Source organism: Leopardus geoffroyi, chromosome C3 (genome assembly GCF_018350155.1).
Source record: "Leopardus geoffroyi isolate Oge1 chromosome C3, O.geoffroyi_Oge1_pat1.0, whole genome shotgun sequence".
NCBI lineage: Eukaryota > Metazoa > Chordata > Mammalia > Carnivora > Felidae > Leopardus > Leopardus geoffroyi.
Genome location: NC_059338.1, coordinates 52,253,771 through 52,271,490, shown reverse-complemented (window position 1 = coordinate 52,271,490; position 17,720 = coordinate 52,253,771). Strand labels below are relative to the sequence as shown.

At 48.1% G+C, this 17,720-nt stretch overlaps 1 long non-coding RNA gene across 1 annotated transcript; it reads right to left on the bottom strand.

Moving 5' to 3' along the window:
• Positions 1-1,635: 1,635 nt before the first annotated feature.
• Positions 1,636-13,402, bottom strand: LOC123585045. The gene is made up of 2 exons (XR_006705869.1): positions 13,013-13,402; positions 1,636-1,832 (listed from the first exon to the last, which is right to left on the bottom strand). It is a non-coding gene; the product is annotated as an uncharacterized LOC123585045 (long non-coding RNA).
• Positions 13,403-17,720: the final 4,318 nt, after the last annotated feature.

The window sequence follows — 17,720 nt, the reverse complement described above, 5'->3', positions numbered from 1 at the left end:
GACAGAGCATGAACAGGGGAGGGGCAGAGAGAGAGGGAGACACAGAATCGGAAACAGGCTCCAGGCTCTGAGCCATCAGCCCAGAGCCTGACGCGGGGCTCGAACTCCCGGACCGCGAGATCGTGACCTGGCTAAAGTCGGACGCTTAACTGACTGCGCCACCCAGGCGCCCCACTCTCTCTCTTAAATAAATAAAATTAAAAAATAAAATTGCAAAGCTGGTTAGTGGCCAAGGGCAGAGAGGGTTCTAGTCATCTGGTTCCCCAGTGCAATGTTGTCTTCACTACATTAACTTCTACAAAGCAACAAGAGTGGAGCTAATAATGGCAATTCGTCACTTCTGCGGTTTACTCTCTCAGACTCCCTGAGATTTGTGGTCCCTCTCTTGCTCTGGGGCCTCTACAAGCTTCTCTGTCTGGAACCCCCCAGCTCTCCCCTAATCCCAGTCCAAACGCTACCACCGAACCTCCTGACTTCTGTTCATTTACATCTCAGAGAAATGTGGGTCCCCTTGGGAAACCTTCCATGACCTAATTGATGTAAGAGCCCCTGCCCGGTACCCCTCACTGTCCTTACACTGCTACCATAGCCCATACCTGGTTGAGGCTAATTGTTTATTTAATCACCTTTCTTCCTTTCTAGACAGAATCTATTCCCATCCAGCATCCCCAGCATCTGGGACATGTTTGCTTTGGGAAAATACTTGCTGAATTAATAAATGGACATTTTTATAGATGAGGAATCAGGCCCACCGAAGTTAAACACCCAAGGGCTCACAGATGATCAAGAATGATGTGGTAATTCTTCTTCCCCTAAATATCCAGTGCTTGTTCCAGACTGCCATGCTGATTTCTGGGTTCACACACAGCACTGTGGTCAGATGGAAGAAGATGCTCTGAAGAAAATCCATCAACTGGATTTTCAATATTCTGGGTCTGGAGAACTCTTTCAACCTGAGCTCAGAGTGTACTTCCATGCCAGATACTCCTGGGCATTCCCGAGTATCGGCACACTCTGCTGGCCTCTTTTGGTGACTGGCTATTTCTGAACCTCCAGTTGGGCTGTAAGTGCCAAGAAACAGCGATGATAGCAGCGACAGCTTTCTTCCAAAGATCGTGGGCCTCAAATGGAGATTGCACATGTTCTCACAGGGCACCATATTGAAGGTCATGACCTGCCACCATGCTCTGGAAAAGCCTTGATTAGATGTCTTTCTGACACGTCTTGGTGTTCATGAATTGATACCATTTTGTTTGGTAATTTCTGGTTACCGACTGAGTAGAGCCAACTGAGTAGAGTATGTGTGTGTGTAGCAACTCACTACATACATCACTGTTATTACTGCAAAGGTCTCTCCCTGTTTCTTCCTAGAGGGAGGAACTCCCTTGGCTCACTTTTTTCTTCCTTCCCTGAGCCTGGGTTGTTGCCACAATTGAGGCTGAGGGGGCCAAGAGCTGCCATCTCCAGTATCTGCGGTGGAGCAGCAGACGATCCAACTCAGTGCAAGTATGTTGAGTAACCACTGGGTGCCTGAAGCCCTTCTCTCCGTTCTAAGGCTTTCCCAGATAATGCTGCCTAGTAAGAAACAGAAACCTGCCAACTACCCGGGTAAGGAACTCCAAACTGAACTAAAGATGTAGACTGTGAACTCAAGGAATTTATTTTTTGTTGGGGGAAATGGAGGAGCATGAAAGAAGAACGACGAAGCATGACTAGTTAAGTGTCCAAAGGGAAATGCAAACACATGGTTATGGAAGCAGCCAGGAGGAAGCTGTTAATTCCAGTGAGAGATCTAGGCAAGGCTTCACAGAAGGGGTGATCAGGGTGGGCACCTACAGGGAGAACAGGATGATTAAAATGTAGGGAGAATGGGAGTAAAGGGATTCCAGCTGCTCTTGAAAGAATCTAATCAAGGTGGCCCAGATATGGAGCCTCCAACCACCCCCCCCCTTTACCACGGCAACACGCCAACAACTCATTCCAGCCCGCCCTCCCTTAGAGCTCTTCTGGGCCAGTCACTCCAAGCTCCAGTGGGTGCCATTCCAGCGAGCTGCCTGGCCCAAGGTGAGGGTTCCTCGGGGTTGTGGCCTGAGGAGGAGGGCTGCCTACTGGGAAACTTACTCTCCATCCCACACCTCCTCACCTATTATGGCTTGAATGCCCAAGGGCAACGCTGGGGGTGGCCGATGATGTGCTGGGCCCAAGGACCTCCAAGGGTTGTTTTCCAAGTTCAACCACGAAGGCAGATTGTTGTGTAAGAAAACTTGATGTGGCTTGTGGGTTTCAGCCTCCTTCCCTCTCCACTCCAGACTCTCCACTCCAGACATAATTTATTCCTTTCCATATTCTTTAATTTGGTACTACTACTGATTTCAAATCTGGAGTCACAAGGTAACCAAAGCCAGTTCCAGCTGGCACAAGTTCAAAGGGATCTCTCTATCTCTCTCTCCCTACACACACACACACACACACACACACACACACACACACACTTAGTAGTTAGCCTACCCCTGTAGCAATTCTGCTAATGATCAATTTTTTTAAATGTTTATTTTTGAGAGAGAGAGACAGACAGAGTATGAGTGGGGAAGGGGCAGAGAGAGAGGAGGACACAGAATCCGAAGCAGGCTCCAGGCTCTGAGCTGTCAGCACAGAGCCTGACACAGGGTTTGAACCCACAAACCGTGAGATCATGACCTGAGCCAGAGCCGGACACTTAACCAACTGAGCCACCCAGACAACCCAATACTGCTAAACATTTATAGAAGAAGGTTTGTGGAAACCAAGTGGGATTTTTGCCCAAGCAGGCCAAACCCAAGCCACAGGCTGCAAACTGGAAGCCCGTGAGGTAGATGTGACCAGAGACCAGTGACTGGATTTCTAGTTTCACATCACATCCTCCCCCCACCCCCATGCCACCTGCGTTATTCTTTTGGGTAGACCCATCTGGATGGAAGCCTGCCCCTCCTCCATTCACTAGCTGTCTGACCTCAGAAAGTCCTCAGCAGTAAAAACAGGGTAAGAGTAGAATTGGGGTCATAGGTCCACTGTGGAAATAGGATGAGTTAAATAATCTGTATAACGTGTAAAACAGTGCCTGGCACAAAGTAAATGTTCAAGAAGTGTTAGCTTTGTCCACCAGGCCCTGGAGGCATTTGAGCTTGTGATCCCCGCAATGATTCAATGGTGGGGGGTTCAAGGGTGTGGAGGGACACGCAGGCCACGGTGTAAAATGGAAAAGCACCCCTTGCTATTTCTGGCAGAGCCAGTGAGGAACACTCTGGCCTGTTAAACTGTGCAAAGACTGACCTGTGTGTAGCCCCTGCGGGTAGAGGGGTGACAGAAAGGAGGCTCTGGTGGCCTGGGGGCTTTTTCTGGAATCCTGGTTTATATAGAGATCTATATCTCTATGTCTTCCCCCCGCTGCTGCCTCACCTGCCTGACAACCAGTGGAGATGATCGTGTGCTCTGTACAGATGCTGTGCTACGTCTACTTTCCCACATGACTGTATTTGAGCTCTCTACCTGAGAGCTTTTCCTCTAGGAGTCCCCACTGCTTAGTGTTAGCACATAGTAGGTGCTCAGCGTTTGTCGAATGGTTAACAAACTGACTGGTTATGATTTTGGAGGATGGAAAAGAAACAGAATTAAGAACGCCTGTGTGAAGGCTAAGGTGTTATCTCCTCTGGGCCCAGGCGCCCACACTCATCACTGGCACTGGAGCCCTGGTATCCCTATGAGCTTTGCACAGGCCTCTGCAGGGCCAGGCCATCCGGGGGCATAGCAGGTGGGGCTACAGCAGGTTGAGGGGTCCAGGACCGGGGCCTGGGCGGAACAGGAAGGTCTTGCAGTGGGTGGAGCCCAAAGCAGTGGTTTCCGGCTTAGGCAAGTGGGTCAGAGCCTGGACAGCCAACCGGCCAGGGATGGAGGAGGTGGCAGAATGTTGAGAATGGCGCGGTCTGGGCGATGGGTGAAGAGCTGGTGGCCCTCAAGAGCAGAGATCCCAGGACAGACTCTAATCCCAGGCAAGAGGCTGTTTCTCCCAGGTCTGCATGAGAGGGGCAGGATTTGCTCGCAGGTGCTCACAGGTTCCTAGATGGAAGGTAGATCTGGACTTGCTGTTTTTGGGTTTTTTTTTTAATTCCCTGTGGCCTCTAGTGTATATAGTGTCACGCACACACAGAGTTTTTGAGAAATGTGTACGGAAATGCAGCTAGACGCACACTGGGACTGTTTCTGCCTTCTAAATCGAGGCCTCCAAACCTCCTGAGAGTTTTTTACAATTTTCCTTTTGCAAAGAGGAGCTGAAGGTGCCTGACCAAAGGCAACTGAAGGTGGCCAAATCTCACTGACAATCTCCAAGACAGAGGAGTGAGAATTACCAACTGGGGGCTGGGGGGGGGGGGAGGGGAGGGGCGAGTCTAGATCTCTCCCCATGAAGCTGCTGTTTCTTGTACCTGCTGGCTGAGACCCAGCATGGCCATATGCTAGGAGTCTCTGAAGCAACAATACAATCTCAAGGTGAATGGACAAATTTTGATTTTAGAAAGTGGCTTACCGGGTTCATTTAATTTCTTCTTTAGAATCCCATGCAACCCTAGGGCCTCCTCACCTGGGCATGCCAAGATCTCCTCATAATGCCCTTTGCATGACTTCCCGCCCCTCCCCCCACCCTTCCCGTCTTCTCATGTACATGGTGCCCACGCAGATATCACAGAGAACCACACAAGCCATTGTAGGCCTTTTCTCACCTTCTTTCCCTGATGCCCAGGCCATATCTGAATTGAGAAAGCCTATGAGTTGAAATGCAGGCCCTTTTTGGAGTCGTGTTAACAGGGTGACAGGGGCTGGATGTTCCAGCTGCAGAAGCACACGTTTATTAACCTGTGTTTGATGAGCATCTACCATGTGCCAGCGACCGCGCAGTGGGAATTTAATGACCAAGTGGTGGTGCCCAAGGGTGATGGCGGAGTGTCAGACCTTACCAAGGGTCACAAAAGTTTATACATAAAATAACACACTTCGATCTTATCTCTTCTGGGAAGTCTGTCACCTGAAGCTGGGCTAAGTGGTTTCCCTCTGGGTCCTGTGGGTCCCTGTTGTGATGCCTCTCATAGCATTTCCTACACTGTGTCGTAATTTGCCTCTTTATCTATCTGTCTGCCAAAATAGACTGTGAGCTCCCGATTCATTATTGGTGACAGCTGCAGAGTTTCTTTGTAGGCTAGGCTAATGGATGACCCTCTGGAGCCAAGGGAAGAGCACTTAGCTTTCAATAGAGACCTCAGTTTCCTCATCTGTAAAACACGGAGAGTAAGTGCACTGTCCTGAACACTAAATGAGAGGAGGTAGATGAAGCATTTAATGCAATGCCCGGCACGATGCAGACTGTGCTCCATAAATGTTGCTGTTGTTATGTTACTTCCTACTCAGTCACACCAAGGAGAGTTTATCGTTTGTCCAAACAGTTTCTTTCTCAAGCAGACAAATAACCTCATCTCTAGGACAACAAGGAGCAGAGTTTGATATCCTTCATTAAAGCATAAGATCAAAGGTAACAAATAAGAGACTAGGGATAGGACAGTATGCTTACTTAATATGCATATTATCATCAAGACAGGATGTTGATCAAAATGTGGGAAAAGGAAAAACAAAATGATAAACATAAAATAACCATATGATTCAGCAATTATACTCCTAGGTGTGTACCCCACACAACTGAAAACAGGCACTCAAACAAATCCTCGTACATGCACGTTCACAACACCAAAAGACAGAAACAACCCAAATGTCTATCAACAGACGAATAGAGGGGCACCTGGGTGGCTCAGTCAGTTAAGCGACCAACTCCTGATTTTGACTAAGGTCATGATCTCCCAGTTTGTGGGTTCGAGCCCTGATTCAGGCTGTGTTGACAGTGTGGAGTCTGCTTGGGATTCGCTCTCTTTCTCTCTCTCTCTCTGCCCCTCTCCCCCACTCTCTCTAAAGTGAAAATAAATAAATAAATAAATAAAATTAAAAAATAAAATAAAATGGTTAATTGTATGTCATGTGAATTTCACCTTCTTAAAAACTTGGGGGGGAGGTAAAGCAAAATTTCTTGAAACCTCATAGATGGTAAATGGAAAACAATGATATAGTTCCTATTATTAATTAAGATGTATAAAATGGCATTGATTCTTTTTTTAATGTGTATTTATTCATTCATTACAATACCAAATGTTGAATGATCACATATTTCAATGGTGGAGATTCCTTATTGAAGGAATACTGTTGTTTTTTTTTAAGTTTATTTATTCATTTTGAGAGAGGGAGAGAGAGACCGTGTGTGAGTGGGGGCAGGACAGAGAGAGAGAGAGAGAGAGAGAATCCGAAGCAGGCTCTAGGCTGTCAGCCCCAACGTGGGCTCAAACCCACAAACCATGAGATCATGACCTGAGCTGAAATCAAGAGTCAGATGCTTTACCAACTGAGCCATCCAGGCACCCCAGGAATAATGTTTTTAAACCACTGAAGACTTATTCCTGGAAAATGTCAGTCAGGAACATCAGACCTCCTTCCCCATGTGGCACATGCTCTATGATTGAGTCCCTGTCCCTTGTCCCAGACAGGGTGGAGGGGAGACTCAGTGCCTCTGTCTGGAAATGAGATATTCCTTCCATGGTCAGCTGTGAAAATCTGTGCCATTCGTCCATTGGAAACCCAGTAAAAATCATCTTTTCCTCAGAGGGTTCAATAATATCCTTGTGAAAACCTATGAAGAGCACGGTAGTTGGAAATCAGCAAAGTATCCTAAGGCACTCAGCACATCATTGTCTTTTTTCTGAATGAGGGAAGGCTCTGGGCCAAGTATCCCACAGGGCAGGAACTGAGTTTCTAATTCAGAAACCAGGAGAGCACTGGGCAGGTCATGTCTGGACGGTGCGGGGTGCAAACGTATTCCCCTCTCCCAGAGGAGGTTTCATTTTGGGACAGTGTGGGTCACACATGTGATGAGCCTGGAGGTTTTACTCTAGACCACTGCTGTGTTGTACTGGCAATTGCTACTCAGTAGATGGTGGGCCTTGGGCGGGAGGGAAAGTTTCAGGTCAGGAGTAGAAGGCAGAGAGAGAAGGGAGGGTGCGAGCCTCAGTCATTTACAAGAAAGGGGCTCCATGGATGGGGGAAGTCTGCAGGGCTGGCCTTAAGAGGATGTGTTCTCTTTCAGCTTTGCTACTTTTTGTCACATCGTGTTGAATAAACAATTGGGATGTGCTCATAAAACAACCTGCCGGGTGTGGGGGCGGGGGTGGGGGGGAGGGGGAGTGTAGCATGACAGTCAAATTGCATGCCTCAAATTCTTAGCACCACTGTTGAACAAATGGCTACCGAGAGCCTAGCATGCACACTAGAAATCTGAAGGAACCGACAAAGGTTGGATGAACGTGTTTTCTCCCAGTCCCGAATCATTGGGAAGGTTACTTTGTCCTATATGGTTCCTGGGTGATGTTAGGCCACTGGACACGAGTGGCCCAATGGAGCCTCCAGGCTATGGCCAGGGCTTTTACAGCAGAAGAGCTTCTGAGAGCCCACACTTTGTCCCACTGGTGCAGCTGCAAAAGATTCTAAGATTAGAAACCAGGGCCAGAAGGGCAGACTCAGATCCTCACTCAGGTTGGAGAGGGAAAAACAGGTTCCTGACTTGCACTGAAGCATTCTCTTCTCTTTCCACGGGGGCCATGGACGCATGCCACGTAGGCTAAGACGTGTCCGCTGTGCGCCATTCTGTTTCCGTAACACAGCGGCTAAGACAACTTTGCGTCCTCCATCGCTTCTTTCACTGACCTTAACCCCAGCTAAGGGGTTAACTTACTTAACCAACTTCCGCACCATCTCTAAACTTGTGTACCTTCTCAGGATAACCTGAAGACTAAAAATACTATAACATGCAACTACCCTTATTGCCGTTATATTTTTTCCCTGTCTTCTGCCACTTTTCTTTTGTGACTCGCTTGGGAAACTAAAGAAGCTGCTGATGCACTTTCCTGAAGCCTATCCAGCTTGAAATCAGGAGTGTATCTGAGGAGAATAAAAGTCAACTGAAAGACATCCTAACGGGAAGAAACTGTAGATGGTTAAGAGCAAAGGCAAGTTCACAAAGGTTTACAATCACAATCTTCAATTTTGACCAAGAACGACAGCGATGATTAGGATTTCTTTCATCTCTTAGCAACAAACTCCATGGAGCAGCTTGCTTACAATCGTGGGAGCAAGTCTTTTGCCAGGGGCTGGGATTTGGTTTGGACACTGCTGTGGCCCCTTGGGAGTTGCCCCGAGAAAGAAATCTTGTGTTTGCGTGAGGTTCATTTTGGAACCAGGCTACGTTGAGGCCCACTCATGTCCCCAGGCGGTGCTCTGCTCCGATGGCGCAGGCCCATGTGGGGGGAAAAGTCAGAAACCTGAGCTGGTCTGTGGCCCTGGGGACTGCCCTTCAAAGAATTGGCTGTTGATTTTCCTCTTGCCGCATAAAGAGGGAAAAAGTCTATCTGCCTGTGTTTTCTCTCTCTTACAGTGCCCGTGATGAGTCTCATGAGCTTTTGTTACTCACCCCGGAGCCTTTCTCATGGAACGGGAAAGCGTAAATCAATATTGGATTAAGTTTAGTGCTGACCTATCTGATGGTCTTGAAACCATCCTCACGACAAGTTTAATGAAACACAAAAGGGGTTTCAGTTAATTTTGACACCCAGTGCGGTCTCCCTTTTTTGAGAGGTGTTTGGGAATTTTTGAGAAAACGTTAAGGATTGAAGTTGAGCAAATGGAAGTGTTGGGTATGGTACGGAGATGCCTTAAAAGAGGAGACCCGCCCCCATCTCTGGAAGATCTGCTCCTGGTGGCTGGAGCCTGCTGGAGGCTGCTTGGGGAGGGCTTAGCCTTCCAGCCTCTTCATTCTGCATCTCTGCCAGTGTTTGGGTGCCTGAGTGTGAGGTCCAGAAGGTCCAGGTGACGGAAACCCTAGAGAGTGTCTGCTGTTCCTGAACAGAGAGAGACAGAGCTTGGGTTCTGGTCGCTCCCTTAATCAGCTGTTGAGCTGGGGACACACTTCGCCTCCCTGAACATCAGTTCGCTCACCTGTGAAGTAAGGGGTGGGGCTGGCTTATTTCAAAGTGTTTTTCCGTTTGAAGTTTTTGAGCCTGTGGTTATTTTTTTCTTTTGCTCATCAACAGCCATCCCTTCTCGGAAGTCTGTTTTAGTTGAAAGTTTGGGTGTCAGCTTTACTGTGTTGGACAACGTTAGGGTTCCTTAGTCGGGACAGAGGAAAACCACAGATACACCCAAGCCATGAACCGATGCTCAGATTCAGGGTCAGTGCTGGTTTAACCAGCACCTTGGTGAGGATTGGAAAGAAAGCTTCCTTTCTGAGTGGGCCCAGTACAAGCGGGGCAGGTCCGTGGCCCGGTAAGTAGAATACTGGCTGCTTTCAGCCATGAGCTCCCAGGAATCCTTGTGCTGTGCACGACCTGCATAAACATTCACTTCTTTGGGCTCTGGCCACTGTAGGTAAGGAGTAAAAGGAGAAGTAGCCAGAGTAGATGCATGCCATTCATATGACGGAAGGAGACTTTTGTAATTGCTGCCTTAAAATATTTCATACAGTTAAAAAGCTGCAAGTCTGGGCCGAAGATTCTCCCCAGATCTTACACCTACACAGTCCAGGGTAAGTTGGTAGCTTCAAGAGGGAAGATTAGTAATAATAATAAAACAACTTACATTTTTATAGAACCTTGCAATTTATGGAGCACATTAAATGTAACTTTCTTTTTCAATTTGATTCTGATTTCTGATTCAATTTGCCCTGGTGAGTAATAATTATTCCCATTTCAAATATAAGGGAAACGAAGCTGGGAAATTCAAAGACTTGTCCAAGGTCAGCTAATAACTGGTCAAGACAAGAATTGAATCCATGTCTGTCTACTTCCAAGTTCAAGGTTTTTTTTTTTTTCCTTCCACACTGGGTCACATAATTTCCTGATCTGAGCCATGGCAGTCAGACCTCAAGTACTGTTCAATAAGGGTTTAAAATTTTCTCTGGCAAGGTCATCCTTCTTGTTTTAATGATGGTAGGACTCTCCCACACAGGTGTATTACTAAACTTGGGGTATGAGTTCTGGAGAGGTCTTGGCAGATCTCACAGTTGAACTAGAGTGTTCATTTTTCATATGATGAAGTGATTCCTAGGGATTCACTTGTTTGGTTAAATGCATCTGTGTGCCACTAATGCAGGGTCATCTCCAACATTTTAGAATTTTAGATATCACCTGCAAGGCATCCTGGGAAGGCCTTAGAAGTCTAGAGAGTCACCAGCAAGTCCCCATATGGTATAAAAATAGTATCTCCAGGCCAATGAGTACTGGCCAAATCCAAGATTCTTCAGTGTCAACATGGTCTCACGGATAGCGTTATTACAGGCTCCTTTAGCCACCCTTCAACACTGCTTTTATGCAAGTCAGGGATAGTTAGTTTTTTTTTTTTTTTTATGCTTATTTATTTATTTTGAGAGAGAGTGTGAGTGGGGGAGGGGCAGGGACAGAGGGAGGGAGAGAGAATCTTAAGCAGCCTCCACGCTGTCAGCACAGAGCCCGATGTGGGGCTTGAAGCACCAAGCTGCAAGATCATGACGTGAGCTGAAACCAAGAGTTGGACGCTTAATCTACTGAGCCACCCAGGCGCCCTGCTGCCTCCATCTCTCCCTGAGCCCCAGACTTGAATAGCCACTGCCTACCAGAAATCTCCTGGGCACCTCCTGGGCATCTCTTGGGTACATCTGTCCTAAATGTGTGTGAAGTGTTAATTGCCACAATCCATTTCTCAAGTCCACTGCTCCCTTAGTTCCTATGGTTTCCATTCTGGATATCACAGTGCACCCCCCCCCCCCCACCTCCACACCTTATAATCATCCTCTTTTCCGCTCACTCCTCCTCTACCCTGTTCACTTGGTCAGGATGTACTTTGACTCTAACTTTGTAAACATCACTAGCATCCATTCCCTTCCTTTAGTTCCCGCTGCCATGATCTTAGTTGAGGTCCTCCTTATCTCTGCCTCCCATCTCTCCAAGCTAGCTTGCATCTGGCCTTTAGTTCTCTTTCCAAACACAAATCTGACCACACCCTTTCTCTGCTTAAATACCAAAACCAAGACTTCCTCAGTAGAGTAGTGTAAGTCCCATTACTCACAGTTCCCCCAACATGCCCTTGACTTTGAATATACTCTTCCCGCTGCCTGAAATACCCTTTCCCTAATCACTCCTAATCATTTCCAACACCTTGGTCATCCATCACTTCTGCAGTGTTAACTTCCAGATAATTCCTAGGGGAGTTTATCACTCTCTCCTTTGGGTTATTTCAGTGTTCTGTAGCTATTGTTACTATAATGTGTATTATTCTGAACCATATTTGTTTCTGTGTCTCGTGGCATTTACTAGATTGTGGGTCCTCAAAAGCAGAAACTATCTCATTATCTTTGGATTCCAAGGTCCTGGCACACTGCCTATCACACAGTAGGTACAGAAACTGCTGCAGGAATGGGTGGGGAGGGGAATGGATGTTCATCCCTCTTTGGTGAGGTCAGTAACTTAGCTTGCTGGGTGCCCATTATTCCCTTGAGTTAAGTATTCAGAGAAACTGGCAGAAATCATTCTGACTTTATTCTATAGGCTAGATATTGACAAAGCATGGAGGCTGGAGAAACATCTGTTCTGTCATGCATTCCTCTCCTCTATTGTATCTTGGGTGGGAATGGGGAGCCAGAATTTCAGAAGAAACCAGATTTTCCTGCACAGCTGGCCAGCACTGGGCAAAGGGAAGGCACATCAGACTAGGAGGTCGATGGTAAGACCCTTGCTGAACTCTTTGGGTGGAAGTTGACAAACCGTTTGTAAAAGGGTTAGGAACGAGACGCATCAGTGGTACTTTTCAGACCTGTTCCTTAGAACTCAAGGCTCTCCCCATTACCAACCGGACTTCAGAATGAGGGCTCCTTCAAATTAGCTTCAGATTCTTCCAAACTTTAGCTGAGTAAATGAACTGCACCAGCTTTGAAGGAAGGTGCTGCTGACATGCTCAAGTGCATTTACCGGCACCACCCCCTGTCCCCCCTTCCCCTTCCTTATTGAACAGAATCCGAGAAGCAGTCCTGCAAGGTAGCTAGAATGCGGGCCGCCAGCATTCTTTGTGAAATTAGGGCAATTCTTGTCTGCTTCGGTTTCCCTTTCGGTTAGGCAGGACTGCTGTTCCCACCAGCAAAACATCTATAGTTTATTTAACTCAATCACTACACAATGTATTCCTGCGAAGCTCTTGGAAATACTAGGGAAACAGGTCTTTTTGTGTCCTTTACCTTCATGGGTGGTCTGGGGGGATGGGGTGCTGGGAGTAGGACCATTTAGAGACTCAAAGAAATTAGGAAGCAATCTGTGTCACAGTAAATCCCCTGGAGGCTTGGAGACTAGCAGCCAGGTTCCCACTCCACACCTGGCTCCACGCCATATTTTCGTTTTGGCCAGTTTCTTAGCCCCGTTGAAAATTTGGCTTCACTTAGCATAATTTAGAAACATCTAAGCGTGAGTGCGTTTTGGTGGGTTTCAGGCCTTGACTTTTTTTTCAGTAGCAAATAGAATGTCCCCAGGTCCCAAAGCTCCTACTGGCAGCTTTGTCAACTGGAGTAAGAGAACTCCACCCCAACCGCCACCCCCAGCCCATGCGGACTCAGCCCAGAAGCAGATGTCAAGCTGCTGAGAATCCTCCCAAGAAGGGAAACAAACTAGAACCGAAGTTGTGAAGGGCCAAGAGGCTATTTAGAAACTATCCTGGAATCTCACTGATCTCTGGGGCTGGTCTCCTTGCAAAGAACGAAAGTGAGCGGGAAGTTCCCTTCCAAACAGAGGGCAACTTAAAACACACACACACACACACACACACACACACACACACACACACACACAGCCTGACACACATACACAGTCTGGAGACTTACCTCGCAGTCCACCGGAGGGCTTCCTACAGGCGCGGTGGCGCCGGGGTCTGGCGCGGCCCGTCTGACAGCAGGGGTCCCGGCGGAGGTCAAGGTCCCCGCGCTGAAGCCCGCCCCCCTGCGGAGCCAGGTGCGGCGCGGAGGGGTAGGTGGGGGTCGGGCGCCGCGCGTACCTGCCCTCACCACGAGGAAAGCCCCCAGTGCGTTCTTTGCCCTCCCGAGGCTGGAGCCTCACATTTCTGAGGTTTCACTCCAACTCCGTCCTGCCCCTGATGTCACAGACACAACTTCCTGAATCAGACGCGCCCTCTCTCCCGCCGCCTGGGCTCGGCCCCAGCTCCCCGCCCGGGGCCCACAGACCGCTGGTGCCCTCGGACTCGGCGCCCCCGCCCCGACGCGCCCTCCCTCCGCGGCCCCCGCCCCGCCACTACGTGTGGGTGCCCCACCGGTTCCGGAACACGCCTCCTACGGGACGCGCCGCTCTCCTCCAGAGCTGGTCCCCAGTCCATTTCTCAGACGCACCAGGTTCCTGGGGACCTGAGAGGATTCAGGGATTCAGGGGGGGAACTTGGGCTGCTGTGAAGACAGCCCAGTGTTGCCTAAGGGAGCGGCCTTCTTGGAAGGGGGGTGGAAGGCATCTGGGAGGGAGGCCCTGGGACAGACTGGGGGAAGGCTCCCATGCCTTATCTGGACAAACAAAGCGACCGGCTGCCCTAATCAATCGCTGCGTGCTTGGTGGGAGAGGGTGTACGCAGTCTTTGGGCGGCTCGCTGAAGGCGTTGAGGAAGACTGCACCATCACGAGTTGTCAGAGCAGAGATGGAGGGGGAAACTGCCTGCAGAAAATTCTCAGAGATTCCTCCCTCTCATCCTCAGTTGCCCTCCATCCAGTTTTTACTCTGACGTCCATGGGTCCGGTTTCGAGTACCTGGAACGCTAGAAAATGAAAGGGCCTATGCCAATGTTGGGTGAGGGACTCGAGACTCGAAGCTTCTGGTGACCCGTGGTAGGGAGCTTGTTCAGTGTCTCCAAGGTTACTGGGGGGCAGGCAGGGGACAGGGGTGATGCCAGGACCTGGCCCTGGAGGGGCCCTCTCTGAGTCATCTGGGTGAGTTTTTCCATGACATGTGCCTCAGGTGCTGCCCTCTTGACTGTATTTGCAGGTGCTCAGGGACCAGGTTCCAGGTGCTGAGCTGGGTCTTGCCCTCTACCTACTGTGCTTGAGGGCTGGTGTTCATGTGGGCATTAAAATGACTGTTTTGCAGTTAACTATCTCCACTGAGGAACAAGAGATCCATTTGTGTGAGTACTGGAGAAACCAAATGGCTCTCAGTTGAAAGGTCAAAGAGAAAACCCTGCCCTTTAGTCAGAAATGCCAAGAATGATTAAGGAAAGAGGGGGGATATGTTTTCTTCCAATGGAAGGAGATTAGATGAGACTCTTTTCCCAGAAATCCAGGTGGAGTGAACTCAGTGTAGGTCGGAACAGGAAGGGAGAAGACAGGCTCCAGAAGCAAGTGGGCTTAACAAGCAATTGGGTAGCATCAGCAGAAATGGGAAGATTGGGCTTGCAAGGTTGCTTGCAAGTGTCCAGACTCAGGGGCTTCCCTCAGTTGATGTGTTCCCCATGCTGTCAGAAGCTCCATCTGGAATCATACTTTGAGCCTGCAGATGTCTAAGTATGTAGAATTGATCCCTCCAACACTCCTGGAGCTTACAGCCAGGGTATAGAGTCCGAGGGTATTGAGGAAGACAGGAAGGGGTGGGGGGTGGGGCTGGTAGTGAGGCCTTGAATGCTGGCCAAAGGATTGAAGAATGGATATTTCCTTCCACCTGCAGGAAGGGCACAGCCACTGTGCCGGGAGGTTTGCACATATCATGGAATCTTTCACAACGCATTTAGGAGATGTAGTATTCTCCTCGTTTTACGGGGAAACAGGTTCAGAGAAGTTAAGTAACTTCCTCTGCATCACATTAACTAATAGATACTGGAGCCCAGATTTGAGTTCCAGTGTTTCCAAACTCCCAGTCTGTCCTCTTACTCTGTCATCCAGTAAAGGAGGAACTCTCCTTCTGGGAAGGAAGTCCACGCTTGCACAAAGGTAATGTTCAGGCCAGGAATGAGGCCTTTGGAGGGAAGGCTACAGAAAAAGCTTTTCTGGATATCTAGAGCAATGTTACAGATTGGCTGTGGCCTGAGTGACGATTATTTAGGGTTGCCTTTAAGAAAAAACAGGAAGAAACTAAACAAGAAAAATGGAGGCAACTGACTTGAGCTGAGGGCTTCACAGACATGGTTGCCAATGGGAGAAAGAAAATCAGGGGCCTATCCATTACGTGGTATCTCTGTGATCTTTCAGTTAAACAAGGAAAGCCAACAGCTTCTGTGGCAGAGAAATCAGTGACTCATAGGTGAGCAAGATGGAGGACTGACTCACATTTGGTTGCCAAGGCTGCCTGGTCTGTTGAGGGACTGACTCTACTTGGAAGATGCAATCATGGCAGAAGAAAAGGAGTGGGCATCTGGCCAAATGTTCTCAGTCTGGGTGGATGATGTATCCCTTACTAAAAAGCAGGTTAGAGCACCCACATTCTATTTTATTCTCTTGGCAGTTAAATCCTAATTCTAATGAACTCATAAACGGCCCCAGGCAACCACAGTGCTGTTACCTCTTGCTTAATCCTCATTATTTCTTACGTTTTCCATAAAGGTTTTTGAAGGTGGTCAAGGGGTTAGTGGGCTCTAAATGGAGTGAAACAGAACATTAACATCTAATTAAAAAAAAAAAAAAGAAGCCAAAATAAGCAGATTATGTGAAGTGAGACTGAAAATTTGAGTGATCGCCCCCTACTAAGTTTAGCACATCAGTATGTTGGGGACAAAAGACTTCCCTGTCTGTGCTGTGAAAATCACCGGGGCATTTAGTATATAGCCATAGCCTGCTGTGAACATGAGGACTGACTACACTGAGGACTGACTACACTTGCTTTTCTTGCTTGGCAATGCTGTTTTAGACAGGTTGACTTGCACTATTGGCCAGCATCAATCCACTTTGAGCTGCCTGCGGACACTTTCCCATCGGTTTGCAAATGCCCTGAGTCTAGAAGACGTGTCAAATATAATACGTTTGTATATTTGGGCTACCCCCAATGGGCATGTTCTTCGGGTCTGGAAAATATTAAATTAAGAATCTTATCTTGCTCTCCCCTCCAACTGTGGTGTATTCTTGCCTGTGACACTTGGCCGAGGATCTAGAATCATAAACGGGGCTATAGAAAGTCACTGAATGCTGGCCTGGATGCTCTGAGGGACTGACTAGAAATCAGAAGGTCTGTTGACAAGGCACAGGCTGTCAGGAGGGAATGATCTGCCTATAAATGGCGTGGGTAAGATGAGCGCAGACTTGTTCATCAGATCCTGAAATGTAACAGCATCTTGGAATCACGAGAGAGGCAAGTTCAAGACAAGTCAGTGGAAATACTACACCACGCAGCAGGTAATGAATTTATGGACTGGATTATCTCCCAGAGGGGGCACAAGCTGCAACATAGTTGGACAGACGTGTGAATGGCAGAGCTGTAAAGGAGAACTTGAGGAAGCTAAGATCTGCTCCATGTGGTTGGGATTTCAGGGTGGCCCTTACACTGTGCATGTGTGGGGTCTTTGTGGACAACTGTCTTGGCCTTGAGAGCTTGGATTTGAGCCAGTTGGCAATGCCAATGTTACCTGCCCAATTGTACAGTCTCTGTGGCCTTTACCTCACGAAGGCAGCAAAACCTTGTTCTTTTAACCTCAGCCAAGTATTTTCTGCAGATACTGTCTATTATTTTTAGTCTCGTGCGTGTTCAGCTTAATTATAGCCATTCTAAGAAAGTATTTCCTCTGCTCCCCTTACAGCCCTTTTAAAAGGCGCTGCTGTTTCATTTTGGCTTTGGACTTCTAAACAGATTTAGAGAGCCTGTTTTCATACCAGTTATTATATTTACCTCTTGTGATTAGATTTCTGTTCAGACTTTCCCTTCTAAACTGTTGAATTCTGACATAAGTTAGTCTAATTATGAAAGCTCCTCTAAAAAGAGCAGTGACAATATACTTTTCTTGGGAACTCTTTTCAATGCAACACCCAAAATGTCTTCAGTGCTGCATCCGGGTTGCCAGGAAAAATGTTACTTTTACGGCTGTAGCTGCAAATCTTGGCACTGGGGAAAGTTTAGGAAATTCTTGGATGTCTCCCTTGATAATCCACATGTCTCCCCTTGCATACGTGTCCCAACACTGCATGCGCTTTGTGCTTTCTTCAGTGCTCCTGTAGATTCTAGAGCTACAGCACCTTGCCCAACCCCTTCCATTACTAGGGCTGATGTGGCTGGGGACAGGTGCTGGCTTGGAAAGCACTTTGTTTATACCTCTGGGGCATGAAGGGGTTCTGTTTTCGTTTTCTGTTTCTGGTGCACAGCCCCTCAGAATGTGTCTTGAAAGCTATTTTTATAGCCTTGTCTTTGGCTGTTGCAAACTGGCCAGCACTACCGTTCAGTGCTCTTTCTGGGGATTCAGCATTGGCTTTGTTCAAATGTAAGCAGCAGGCCTCTGGATTCCATTTTCCTGGCAGGGGTCTCAGGGCCAGAGCAGAGCCCCACAGAGTTCTCATTCTGCCTCTCTTTGTGGTTCCCCTTGTCCTCTGCTCTTCTCTTGGGGACAGGTTTACGTATCGA